General features: G+C 47.9%; 1 pseudogene across 1 annotated transcript in view; it reads left to right on the forward strand.

The window, feature by feature from the left end:
• LOC144772337 (uncharacterized) overlaps nt 1–12,014 on the forward strand; it is a 153,567-nt pseudogene that overhangs the window by 32,836 nt on the left and 108,717 nt on the right. The window contains exon 3 of the transcript XR_013599718.1: nt 11,344–11,454. The product of XR_013599718.1 is annotated as an uncharacterized LOC144772337 (transcript). The remainder of the gene's footprint in view (nt 1–11,343; nt 11,455–12,014) is intronic.

The raw sequence follows: 12,014 nt of genomic DNA on the forward strand, positions 1-12,014 counted from the left end.
TTTAACAAACAATACTTGTCAAAATTATACCCAATGTATGCTTCTAAATTTCAACAAATCAACCTCTGCCCCACCTTGGGTTGGACTATTTCCTATTCTTATTTGAAACTGACCCAGAATCCTCTTATAGATGTCACACATAAATATGCATTAGATGACAACGATCACAGTAACCATAATCCAGGTGTATCTGCTTTCTGATAGGGATCTAGCTGGGTTCTATATTTAAGTGCGTCGACGCGTTTCGGTGTTCACAACCGGTATGTCTACACCTTCATCAGGACTGCTGATGTGTGGGGTTCATCATTTTTTTCTATACCTTTGACTTGCTGTCCGATGTCGAACAGCGGGAAAGACGAGGCAGACGAGGTGAACGCCAGCTTTTATCCAACATCCAGAACATATCCAGTTCTTGGTTATACAACAAGAAAAACATTACACCTCGCCGGGATGAATTCTTACACTTTTAAGAAATAATTTTATCAAGTTAAAAAGAACGCAGAAAAGGAAGCTAATCAGAAAATACTGATGCAACACGCATAAAGAACACTAAAAGCAGAAATATTCCATACTGCAAAAAAAGAACTATATAACAAATCGCTCATCTGTGGGATGAGAGGGAAATAAGTGAAAACTTGCAGAGTCAGACTAAGGCAGATCCACCCGTCACATCACGACAGGGGTCTAAGAATAAAAATCAAGGATATCGTCTCCTGACAGCAAGTCAAAGGTATAGAAAAAAATGATGAACCCCACACATCAGCAGTCCTGATGAAGGTGTAGACATACCGGTTGTGAACACCGAAACGCGTCGACGCACTTAAATATAGAACCCAGCTAGATCCCTATCAGAAAGCAGATACACCTGGATTATGGTTACTGTGATCGTTGTCATCTAATGCATATTTATGTGTGACATCTATAAGAGGATTCTGGGTCAGTTTCAAATAAGAATAGGAAATAGTCCAACCCAAGGTGGGGCAGAGGTTGATTTGTTGAAATTTAGAAGCATACATTGGGTATAATTTTGACAAGTATTGTTTGTTAAAAAATGTTATGTTCTTTTTCTCTTTGACATACAGGAATGTACTTGTTTAACCGCTGTAATTTGCACATGTATAGACTGACATGTATTTGAGTTGATATCACTGCATTTTTCAATTGTTTTTATATTGTACAGACATTTGTCTGTTTTTAACTTGTAGTACAAAAGCTTTTTTAATAAAATGAGAAAGATTGTAAACGTCATATTTTTGTGTTGGTCTGATATTGTATGAAAATGGTAAGGTTTGACTGAGGCGAATGCACGCAAAGAAAAGATAAACAGTCCAGGGATTTTCCTTTGACTATAAGAGATACTACTCACCACAGAGCAAGACCCAATTACGGACTCATTTGTCCGCCTACCTGGCAGAAAACAAGACATCAGACTCCCACAGGATCTAGTGGGCGGCCGTGAAGGCAACCATTTGCTGCCAGCTGATGAGGGATACAGCCATGACCAACAAACAGGCGTCTCTTGGTTGGACTGAGCTGGAGGGTCAGATTGCTTTCCTCACCCCCCTTTACCCCATGTACCCCTCATTGCCCAACCGCGGCCGTCTATAGCAAGCCTGCATGGCCCTTAATGTCCTCCTCACCTCCAAATGCTGAATACGCCCTCCAATGCCTGAAAGGGAGGCATTATGAGCAGGGAGGAAAAGCGGTCCGACTGCTGGCGGCGCAACTGAGGCAATAGGAGGCTGCAATGGCCACCCCCGCTATCCGATCTGCTAACGGGGACATCCTTACTCGAATCCAGAACATTGTCAATGAATTTGCCTCATTTTACGAACAACTTTACACCTCAGAAGCAACGGCCAGCACAGAACTGATATCAGCATTCCTCAAGGGAGTTGACCTTCCACACCTGACGGATAAAGGCAGGGAGATATTAGTAAGGAGGAAATTGCAGCAGCCATCGCCAAGTTACCCTACCACAAGGCACCGGGCGAGGGTGGAATCCCCGCGGAAATCTCCAAATGGTCCAGAGAGGAGGCAATTGATACCCCACATGCCTCCTTACAAGAGGCTGAAAGGACGGCCTCTTTAGGACCTCTCTCTAACAGAGTGGTGATCGCGGTACTGCCCAAACCTGGGAGAGACCAGTTACGGTGTGGCAGCTATTGCCCCATCTCCCTCCTAAACAGGGATATTAAAATATTAGCCAGTATCTTGGAAGCACGGCTGAGCAAGGTCATACCCTCCCTTATTTCTGATACACAGGCTTTGTCCCAGGCTGTTCCTCCAGAAACCACCTCCGCACCCTGGCTCACCCTCTATGATCTGCCAAGGACCTATCAGAGGATGCGGTAGCCCTCTCACTAAATGCTGAAAAGGCGTCTGATCAAATCTAATGGGAGTACCTTTTCACCGCTATGAAACGCTTTGACCTTGGAAAACAGTTCATCTCCATGGTGTGCCTACTTTATGACTGCTCCATTGCCCAGGTCAACTTCGTAGGGTTCCTCTCGGATACCTTTCTTATCCGGAGAGGCACACCTCAGGGTTGCCCACTCTTCCCCCTCTTGTACTTTCTGGCAATGGAGCCTCTGCCATCTGCGACTTTATATTCATAGCGGGCATACCCATCGCAGGTGGCCTCGCTAACATATATCTATATGCAGACGATATTCTGCTCATCCTTAAAAACATCTTGCGTCCTTTACCGGCATTACTAGAAGTCATTGGGAGAGGTGTGGCGCCGCGGCCAGGGCGACTGATGCTGGAATCTGGGGACCACGGTTCGATCCCCGGCTCCGGCGGCAGGTTAGCCCAGCACCATGTGACTCTGGGCAATAGCTCGCTTAATCTTCCCGACGGCCCCCAGCGCCTAGAGACCCTTACGGGTGATTGTGCGCTTTACAAATGTGGACTTTACTTTACTTTACTTTGCGGCCCTATCAGGCTACAAGGTGAATTGGGACAAAAGAGAGGCCCTTCCACTGTCCTTAGGCACCACTAAGGGAGCAATCTATGGTTATCCTTTCCGATGGAAATCCTCATGGCTTAAATACCTGGGGGTCCTGGTTAACAGAGGCCTGGAAGGAATGTTTGTGGATAACCTGACACCCCTGATCGTGCAGATGAAATCAGACTTCAACAAATGGTCCCTCCTGGGATTTTCCATGTTCGGCCGATTACAGGTGGTAAGAATGGTTACACTGCCGCTCTTTACCTACACCTAGGGAATGTTGCCCATCATAGTGCCTCTAACTACACTATGTCTCATTGACACCCGAATACAGGCCTTCGTTTGGGGTTCCAGACGCCCCCGCTTAGCTGTGTCCAAACTTATGGCCAGCCGCAACTTTGGTGGCCGGGACCTAACGACTGTAGAAAACTACTACTCTTTAGCTCTTTAACTCTCCCAGCTCTCCTATCTGCTCCCAAAAACGCCGGACCCCCGCAGTTGGTCGCAACATAACGCTCACTCCTTACCGGTGGCGAAGGCATTGGCCCCCTATGCGGGACCACACCCCTCAACTACCTCCTCCACATCCTGTTATACAGGCTACACATAAGGCATGGCACTGTGCGCGCCGCCTTCTACGCGTAGACCACTGTCTACACACCAGGGCACCGATATGTGGGAACAACAGCATCTGATTAAACTGCCAGAAACTCCATTGGCCCAGATGGAAGGCAGTGGGGATACGTAACCTGGATCAGGTGCTACTGGACGGCGACTTGAAACGTTTAGCTCAATTACGGGAGGAATTTGGGTTACACCCGCAGCAGGCCTGGCAGTACCTGCAGCTACAGCACCGCCTGAGGCGATGTGTGGGCCCTTCAGTCCTCGCCGATAGTAGAGTACCTGTCCTGTGGGGCCAACAAAAGGGGGTGATCTTGGACTCTATGGCACACATACGAACCACCTATTCTCACAACCTCCCTTGCACGACCTCCGCTCATAGTGGCAGGCCTGCTTACAACTCTCCGTCAAAAAAGAGGAGTGGATGGAGGTTATAGAGGCCCTGAACAAGGGCACCCCTGAGGCCGTGCTGAAATTCTGCCTTTTTAAAACCCTTCATGGGTGGTCCTGGATCTCTATGAAGCTGCTTCATACGAGGTGTTGGAGATGTCCAGGAGCATGTTGTGACCTTACCCATTTCCTCAGTGAATGTCGCTCTATCCAGCCTCTCTGGTCCTATATCGGGGACACCCTAGGAGGGTCCCTGCCCCTATGCCTACCTCTCCCATCATCCTGCTGCACATTATCAGAGACTCCCCGGACATTACTTGCCCACAATTCTGCCTCCTACACACAGTGCTATCCACAGCCAAGCTTTGCATCCTTCGGCAATGGAGGTTGCCCACTCCCCTCTCGCAAGAGGACTGGATGGTGGTGATTCAAACAGTGTCCCATGAACGTGTTATCTATGGCATACAGGACCAGGCGGAGTTGTTTCCTCCGACATGGGCTCCCTTTCTTCGAGAGGCACCACACTATTGTCCTCTGCAGATGTCCCTGCCCCACCTATCCAGATTGCAGTGAATGCTGGGCAGTTCAGCCTCCCTCCTCTCTCCATTTCCTCATCCCTTACAGAAACTCCTGATCATCCTTCCAAACATCCCCCTTTCTTTCCTTCCCCCCTCCACACACACTCCTCCCTCGTCCCCCTTCAACCCTTCCCCCCCACACTCCCCATCTCCCCCTGTCCAGCCATTCTTCCCAACCCCCCCACGCTATTCTCTCCCCCCTTACCACCCACCACCATCTCCCCTCCAGCTCCCTCCCCCACCATCTGCCACCTAGGCAGGCACTTGCTCACCCTACCTGTCATGGGCAGCCGCCACTGCGCATTCACAGTCCGGTGCACCAATCTCCTCCACAGGGATTCTGCCCATATCACTTCTTCAGCAGTGCCTGACATTCTCCCCAAATCGACCCAAGGAACAACCCCCTTAATCACAACACACCCTACTTCCCCCCTCCCTCAATACCTATCACCTATGCCTGAGACTTATGATGCTCCTCCCGCTCAGTCCAACAAGGAAATCTCCCACCCCTCTCACCCTCCCCTCTCAATATCACCTTCCTCTGTACGGAGGTCCTCGTTGACTAGCGGCCCCATCTCACCCAGATCGTCTGCAAATTGCAGCCACTGGCTTAGCTGTCAACGGGGGAAATTACCAATGTACCCTTCTGATGCTTATTGTACTGAGCCATGTGTTCTACATCAAGTTGTTCGATTTACTGCACTGTTCATGTTGATGATATATCTCTCTACATTGTTACATTACCCCTCTTCCCCTCCCACTTCCATACACCTCCCCCATCCCCCCCAATTGATGTCTTCACTATGTTATAACTTCCATTTTGTACCATACCGAGCGCTTGTCGCACTACTGTGTTTTTGATATCCCTAAAAAATGGACGACACAAAAATAAAATCAACTAGATCAAGCCATAAACCGACTAAAAAACAGTTTTAACTCATCAAATTACAATTAAATAGCCAACCTAAACCTTCCCCATTTGGGTCTAGTCCGCAGCCAAACTGTGTGGAATTTGCCTCCTCCTTCCTTGAAAAGATGTAAAAAATTGAAAATGATTTGCGGACTGCATTAGTACACCTTACATGCATATCATGTATCAGCCTTCCCCATTCCCAGATAGCTGTGCCCCCATGTCCCCCTGGGCACACCCCCAACTCCAAAACAACACTTTTTGTGGAACTTATTCAAACCCTTTGAGGAAAGTGCCATTTTCAAAATTCTAGCAATACTGAAACCTTCAAATGTCTTTAGTGACCTTCTGTCAATTGAATTTCTTCAGTTGGATCAAATCGTCTATACTCCCACTTTGGACTAAGATAGTAAATGCCTCACTACTTCAAGGCTCTATTCCTGACTGCCTAAAGTCTGGGCAGGGTACCCCTATTTTTAAAAAATCCAAAACAACCTAACTCTACAAAAACACCAAAACTGGCTGACCCTGCAACCACCTCAAACTATACACTCTCGAAACGCAATTCCTCATAATCGCCACTACCAAACAATCACTTGATTTCAAAGAATGGATGAAGCAACTAACAGCTCTTAATTGCTTACCACACGTTCTACATTCCACGAGATCACTGGGAATAACTCTAGGGCAGAACTTGAACATGCAGGCAGCCCATCAGTGCTGCCACCAAAGGAGCGAACTTCCAAATAAGCAACTTAAGAAAAATAAAACCCTTCCTCCCCCTCAATGACTTCAAGTCTGCTGTGTAAGCCCTAGTGATTTCTAGGTTGAACAATGGAAGTGCAACTCTCTGTGGCCTACCTAGATCCAAGATGTCTCCACTAAGGGCCGCTCTTAACTCTGCTGCAAGGCTCATGTTATGTTATAATACACTTATAACGCGCTCAGATACTCAAGAGTGTCCCGGCGCGGGAAGTGAGGAGCTGAGATTTAAATGGGCATATTAAAAAGTAGGGTGTTAAATTGTTTTTTGAAGATCCTAGGGTCCTACGTATTCCGCAGTTCCATGGGAAGGGAGAGAGTGGCCCCCCCAAACGCATCCTGCGAAAACGGGAGACCACAGCCAGCCGATGCGTGGCAGGGCGCAAAGATCTGCTGGGGACATAGAAGGTGAAACGCTTCCTGAGATAAGTTGGCCCTAGTCCATAGATGGCTCTGTGAACCAGAGTGAGGGCTTTGAATTGCACTCCGTGGGCCACAGGAAGCCAATGCAGATGCTGTCTAACGCTTGACCTTCCTGAGATGTTCAACAGAAGTCTGGCAGCTGCATTCTGTATTGTTTGTAGTTTTTTTTAGCAGGTAGACCTGAATGCCAATGTACAGGGCATTGGCATAGTCAATGCATGACAAAATAAGGGCAGGGGCCACCATTTCTTTGGCTGACCTGGGTAACAAGGTGTTAGACCTGTCAGCCCTTTGGGTGGTCCCTCCTACTTATTTATTTATTTTTGTCCCTTTTCTGACTTCCAATACCTTTCATTTTTATGTCCACTTGACTTTTTGGTGTTGTCCTAGGGGTTAGGTGCGTTCTTGACCCTCTAAATTTCTCATAGGCCTAGAAGTCCCTCCTTTTCTAAGGGCAAATTTAGTTACACAAAATGGTGGCTGGTAACTGCCACAACCGATTACCTCAGGGACTGGCCCATAGACACACATGGGGAATCTAGAACCTTCTGGCCTGTTCTGGACACTAGGGACTAGGGGTATAAAAGGCCAACTGTAGAGCGGCCATTTTGTCATTCAGAGAGGGTCAGCTGGACTACAGGCTGTGGCGCTAGGCGGGGTAGGACATTCAGAAGGTGGACTGCTTTTAAGGGTTGCCTCCTTACTGTAATCCCCGCCCCCTTTTCCTGCAGACCTGACCCCGTTAGACTGGGTTCCTGTTGACCCTGGACAGGAAGTCTGCTCGAGTTAAAAAGGTCTAACCCCTAGCTTGGGGGTGAGTTTGAGAGACTTTCCAAGGAGTGGAGGGGTGTGAAAGTCGGCCCCGCTGTCCAGCATTGAGGATTAACTAAAACCTTGAGAAACTCTGCAAGGCTGGTGAAAGGATTCAGGGAATTGATTATTTTCCCGCCCCCCCTCGCTCTCTGTGCCCACCTGCCGCCTGCGCTTGGTCCATCAAGTCTCCCCTCACCTTCACTTAGAGGCGCGGCTGGGAGATCCTTCCTCAGCTCTTTGTAGCCCTGGTGAAGAGAACCGAGACCCCTGAGGTGTGTTCCGCCTGCTCTACGCCCGTTTCTGACTTGGAGACCAGGGACGGTTGGAGGCTGCTGTGGTAGCGTGGCGGAGTGGGTAACCAGCTGTAACTGAGGAGGCGCCATTCTGCGCAGGCCCGGTACAGCGTCCACTGATCGCCTGAGGAGAAGGGGGCGGAGAACTAGCCAGGAAAAACCTGCGATCACGCAGGTCCAGAGAAGGGCCACTGATCGCCTGAGGAGAAAGGGGCGGCATTTGCCTAACGCGCTACTCTTGCGCACCTGCGCAGTGACGCCGATCGCCAGGAAGACGACGGAATCGGCTTGAAGCAGAGCCCGACGGAAGAGAAACCAACGGAGCCACCGACCCAGTGCGACCTTCCCTCGGTGCCGGCTTGGGTGACATTCGGCCTGGTCCGAGAGGGAGCCTGGTGGTGAGAGCCGGTCCGCTGCGATTGCGCAGTGTCAACGGAAATAATCCAAAACTTTCGGCTTCAAGTAAGAAGGGAACTGGGGGGCTCCTGTGGGTCCGGGGATTAACATCCGAAGGTCCCGGAAGGCAGCCCCCCCCCCCCCGCACCCCCCCACTCCCATTTATTTACTGGAAACACTGAATTGGCAAGACAGGGAAGATTGAGTCCAGGAAGCCACCGGGACTCGTATAAAAGGGAACAATTAAAGTGAAGAAGGGTGACAAAGTGGGAAAGAGACCATTGAACCCATTTTAATACTGACATTGTCTGAATTTGTTGCTTAACCTTTCTTTTACAGTGGAGGAAGGAAAAGATTACTCTGAGTTCCCTTTGTCAATCACCTGATGTAATTTTTAGTTAAGCAGGTTGTAGTAATTAATTTACCATCTGGACCCATTGGTTATTCCTTTTTCCTTTGTAGGTGACTGACTCTGCTGCCTAATGTGCCAAGTCAGTTTAACCAGGGAAATGCCTTTATTATAGGATACTTAATGCCGTGTTGAACTCATTGAGTTAAGAAACAATGTATTGCTGAATTGATTGGGGGAGAAATACTTAATGTGAGTAGTGACAAAACAGTTAGAAGAAATAAGCAAAAGTATACAAAAGCTTTTATAAAAGGGAACCGTATTTTTCTAAACTGGTGTAGTGTCATTTTTGAATGGATGGACGCTGAGTTACTGTAAGGGTGTGACGCAAGCTTAACACTTTTGCCTTTGGGTTAGACCTTCCCACTCTGTGCCAGGCTACCCTATGTGGTCTGGAGACCCCAGGTCCAACACAAGGGAAACAACTTTCTAAGTGATTTGAGAGTACCAAAGCATACCCCCACAAGTTTCTTCATCTGCACGGAGAACCCAAGGTCCTCACCAAACCAGACCCCCAAGTTCTTAGCAGGATTGCCCACTGAGTTGGGCCGAGGGTAGTCTAAGGGCCACAGAGTCTCCCTAAAAGAAGGAGGGATGGATCCGTACAGGAGGACCTCCGACTTGTCCTCGTTGCACTTAAGTTGTGCTGGTGCAAGCCATTTGAAGACAGTAGAAAGACATTTCTGGGCTGTTTCCGAGGACAGGTCATTATCCTTCCAGGTAAAGAGGAGCTGGGTATCATCGGCATACACTATGATCTTGGCTCCCAGCTCCTCAGCAAGATAGATCAGGGGTGTAATATAAATATTCAAAAGCAAAGGGCTCAAAGTGGAGCCCTGTGGACATTTTCCTGGGTGCCGACGAAAAAGGTGGCATCCAGACCTGCTGGGTGCGATCCTCTAGAAAGGATTTAAGCCAATCCCAGGCATAACCAGTAACTCCAATATTCGAAAGTCCCGCAAGTAGTTGTTGGTGGGGCACTCTATTGAAGGTGGCAGAGAGGTCTAGTAAAATCAGAGCCGCTCTGCCACCTGCGTCCAGGCACCCCCTTATTGGGTGGAGAGCACCGGATGACTCGACATAGGCGTCTAGCTGTCTAAAGGTAGCTTTTTCACACACCTTTGCCACCGCAGGTAGAAGAGAGATAGGGCGGTAGCTAGCGAGTTTGGTGGGATCTAGAGTGGGCTTTTTCAAAAGTGCCAGCAGTTTAGCCTGTTTCCAAATCAATGGGACAGTGGCGGTCTGTAAAGATAAATTAATAATAATATTTACCACCCCCGCAACCCCTGCTAGTAGCTTAGCCGGATATGGGTCTGTGGGAGAGCCCGACTTAAGTGATTTAAGGATAGACATTGTGTCGGACAAAGCAATGGGGGAGAATTCCATCAATGGGGGAGCTGGCGGGATGGGAACTGAAATGGATGGGGTGTGGGATTCTGCCTGCTCGGGGGAGCCCATCCCTAGGCTATCTTGAATAGTCTGTATTTTCTCAGTAATAAAACATGACCGCTCCTCGCACCATTTTAACGAAGCCGGGAGAGCAGTATGTTCAGCGCAAGGTGATAAAAAGCTCTGGACAATGGAGAAAATGTCCTTGCTGTTGTTGTTAGATTTAGCAATGCGCTCCGCACAGAAGCTATTTTTCGCCTCCCCAATGGCTGCATAGTAGTCTCTCTGAGCCCTTCGAAGAGCGATTTTAGCCAGGGGACAATACTGCAGTCTCCAGCAACGTTCAAGTTTATTGCATCCCTGCTTGAGATCTCTAAGTTTACCAGAGTACCAGGTTTTTGAGGGAGCATTTCTCACTCATCTATTAGGAAGGGGTGTAGATACAGAATCCGTCCCTTGGGAGATCCAATTGACAAGACTATCCGGCGCTCCTTCTAAATTAGGAGCAACAGTCTGCCACGTAGCTAGTAAAGCCCTAGAGAAAGAAGGGATATCTATTTTCTGTGACGGTCTACCTTGAGCCGTGGCTTTAGGGGGAGGGGGCCTCGCGATAGTCCAAGAGAACTGGATCAGATAATGATCTGACCAAGAGACCTGGAGGGGTTCCCTAATGGAACTAAAACAATCAACCACATCACTCCCAATTTAAAATCTTAAAACCCATAATGCCCAGCACTTCACCACTCCAAGATACCTCGCACACAAACTGGAGCTATATGGTGGACGCAGATCCTCTAGAAGTGGCAGCACTTTACTGTTTAAACCACAGAAATTCTATAAGAAGAAAATTACAACTGAGCCTCCTCGGGTATCACCCGAGAATTTGGAACTTCATGCCCGCTGAAATCAGACTGAATCTCTCAACTGCATCATTCAAAAAGGAAGTTAAAATACTATTGATGAAGACATTTCTGCCATAGCACCAAGGAACTCTACTCTCCGCGCCCAAAATGGCACATTGACTACACCCATTTTTATTACCCACCTGTTATGATCATGGTCTTGATTTGTCGGATTAGACCTTAAGGCGGTCCTTCCCTCAGCTAGGGAGCTACTACATCCTGTACCGGTTTCAATTATATTGTTGTTACAATACATGTTTCTTCTTTCTGATCATTTGTTAAGCGCTCCGATACCCTCATGGGTCATGTTCGCTCTGTATAAAACTTTAAAAATAAATATATAAGATAAATTGTGGTGAGGACTGGCATTGCACAAGAAGTCCAATAGCTTTTCATTTCACTAATCCTGCTCTTTGTAAACCCCTATGTGTACACTCCTTTTCTCTTTGCAAAGGACCTACTTAGCTTTCGATCACTTACACATTCCCTTTTATTTTGAACTAGGCCCTGTGATTGCAAACTCGGTCTTTTCCTTAAGATCCAACGAAAAGGAAGGTTTGTGCCCTCGGGGTGATGAAGACCCTGATAGAAGCAACAACGACAGCCTTTCACAAAGTGAGTGAGAACAGTTCAAATGTTGCATGAGTTAACAGAGAATGGGGGGAGAAATAACTTTCGAATTGATGCTTGTTTGCGGAAACAAGAACGCACACGCACAAGGACAGACCTGCACCATCCTTGCTTCTTACACGAAATGCACATGGAATATCACCCTCTGTTTACTTCATGATCTGATATTTTCTGATTTTTCGAACCCAGAATAAGTTGGATGTAACTAGGAGATTGATTGTGGGAATATGAAGACATCCAACCAGGGGAAGTGCTAATTAAGGCTTCTGGATTGTACTGGATTCTTCAACGCTTCTTGGCACTGAGGAGTGAGTGACAGAGTCTGCATAAGTAACTAAAGTAACTAGTGTGGAATTAATAAGGTTTGACTACTTTACGACATCTAGGAAGATTTGCTGGTTTGTGAATGACTGGCACACCACAGAGGTATTCTTCAGATTTTCTCTCCTCCATGCACATGGGCAGTTCTTTTATGTCCCTCACTGAACACAAGGCAGAGGAGGAAGTTCCATCATTTCCAGCGGATCCACCACTCGGCACTGCAT

Source organism: Lissotriton helveticus, chromosome 8 (genome assembly GCF_964261635.1).
Source record: "Lissotriton helveticus chromosome 8, aLisHel1.1, whole genome shotgun sequence".
Taxonomy (NCBI): Eukaryota; Metazoa; Chordata; class Amphibia; order Caudata; family Salamandridae; genus Lissotriton; species Lissotriton helveticus.